Raw genomic sequence first — 2,323 nt, 5'->3', positions numbered from 1 at the left:
TCCCTCCTTCTCTTTCTGTCTCTATTCCCCACCCTCTCCCTCTCTTGTTTATCTCTCTCCCTTTTCCTCCCTCCACCTCTCTCTCTCTCTCTCTTCCTTGTTTTCCCTCTCCCTTTTCCTCCTCATCTCTCTTTCTCTATTCCCCACCCTCTCATCTTTTCCTCCCTCCACCTCTCTCTCTCTCTCTCTCTCCCTCGCTTTACCCTCTCCCTCTCCCTCTTTCTTTCTCTCTCTCTTTTTCCCTCTCCCTCTTTCTTTCTCTCCCTCATCTCTCTCTCTCTTTTTCCCTCTCCCTCTTTCTTTCTCTCCCTCATCTCTCTCTCTCTTTTTTTTCCCTCTTCCTCTTTCTTTCTCTCCCTCATCTCTCTCTCCATCATGAAAGCGATGACTTAAACCTTTCGCCTTATCTCTCATCTGCGATAAGATCCCTTATCGCCTGCACTTCAACGTGAGCTGGACATGTGTTCCGACAGAATGCCCGATAACAGAGGAGACTCCATCGAAACATCATCAGGAAAGCCAAGCCATAAAATATCCCGATAAAAAAAAGGAAAAAAGAAAGAGAAAAAAGTGGAACGGCGGGCGTGACCTCGTCAAAAACCCACACGCGAGGATGATGACCTAAGATACCTCTTCTCCCTCTTTCAACCTCTCTCCTCCCTCTCAGCTTTAATTTTCTTAGAGGGGGGGTGAGGGGAAGAAGAGGTTTAAATAAAACCTTCCTTTTTTTCTCTTTTTTTTATTTCGGAATGTCTGCCGGTTGCCATTCCTCGACCCTGCGTGACCTTCCTCTGGCGCCTCTCGATTCAAACTGCCGCCACGCGCTGCCAGACACCCCTTTATATGTGTCAGTGAGGCGGTGACAGGAGGCAGCGTCTGGCGATGTCTTACTGCATTCCTCCGATGAAAATGTCCTCCCATTCACGATTTTCCTCTCGTAGGATGATCGATCTCGGTATCCCGTGACGCTGGGGGGGCGTGAGGACGAGCCCGAGGGCGTGGCGAGGCATATTCGCGGGCGCAACACGAGAGATGGTTCGCTGGGAAGAAACTGCATGTTATGATGCGGCGGGGTCAGTAACCTCAGCCCGGGCGGGAAAGTCTGCGCGAGTTCAACGCCAGCTTCGAACCACACACACGCAACTTTCCTTAACCTCATTTCTGCGTTTGTTGGTTTCTTGAACTCCCGAAAGCCGGTTGTTGTAGTAGGAAGGTAAGTCCGTCGTGCGGACCATCGGCGGAGAGCTTCGGATACGGACGCACGCCCTTCACCGTATTTCGAGGGGTTCGTGCAGGCGGTGGTTCCGCGGTTCCCTCTCTTCCTCTCCTCTCGCGGCATTCAAAAGTTCGATGCTCGTGGCTGTTCTCCGCAAATGAGAACGAGTCAACGCCCCACGTCGGGATGGCGAGCGTGACATTTGATACCGCCCGTGTTTCTCAAGCGGTTAATAAAAAAAAAGACAAGAAAGAGAGAGAGAGAGAGAGAGAGAAGAATAATGGTAATGAGAGATGTATTTCCGGATATGCACTTTTGATGGTTGGGGATTATATAAGCTATTTCCTTTTTCGGGGGCGGGGAGGGAGGGGGGGGGGGGCGTGCGTGTGACCAGGACAAGTACCACGTGGTGACTAAGGGATCCCTTTCGGTTGCCAAACGTGATACCCTGACCGGAAATGGCTCGGTCAGTACCCCTGGATCCTATCAGGGGCTTGTCACTTCTGGTCAGGGCTTGAAGCCAGTCGAGTGGGGTCGATTTATGGTCTTGGCATGCGGTACAGGGAGCTCAGATAATGTAGAGTTGTGTATTTGAGGTACAGTTTTATTTCTCTGCATACCGCTGTCCGTGTCGCTCGGCCGCTGTACGATGTGTAAAGCGCTGCCAGGCTCCCGAGGTCCCTGTCGCTCTACGTACCAGACGTACGACGAATGGGCGTCATGTTTTTCTCGTTTCTTAAATATATATTTGGTTTGTCAGCCTTTGTGGTGTGTATTTGATGGCTTCTGATGACCGGTATATTGTTGACTCCCTGTATCATTTCCCAAAACGAGAAATATCCATCGATTGCCATCATAGTGCGCTTCGGAATTCTAGAATCCGCGAAAATTAACAACGAAAAATCGCCAATCACACTGGATTCGTAGAGCAGATGATTCCCCCTAAACGCAGAAAAAAAAACAATTCAGAAACAGGCTCAAAACTCTCCTCTCAATCACCCTAAGAATAAAAAAGATCCAAAATCAGATAAATTCCCTGTATGACAACCCTCCCTTATGATTGTCGCAATGTTTTGCTGTACGACATGTTGGGCTCCGTCGCGCCGC

The sequence above is a fragment of the Penaeus vannamei genome, chromosome 40 (assembly GCF_042767895.1).
Source record: "Penaeus vannamei isolate JL-2024 chromosome 40, ASM4276789v1, whole genome shotgun sequence".
Taxonomy (NCBI): domain Eukaryota; kingdom Metazoa; phylum Arthropoda; class Malacostraca; order Decapoda; family Penaeidae; genus Penaeus; species Penaeus vannamei.
Note: the sequence above shows the minus strand (reverse complement) of the source record.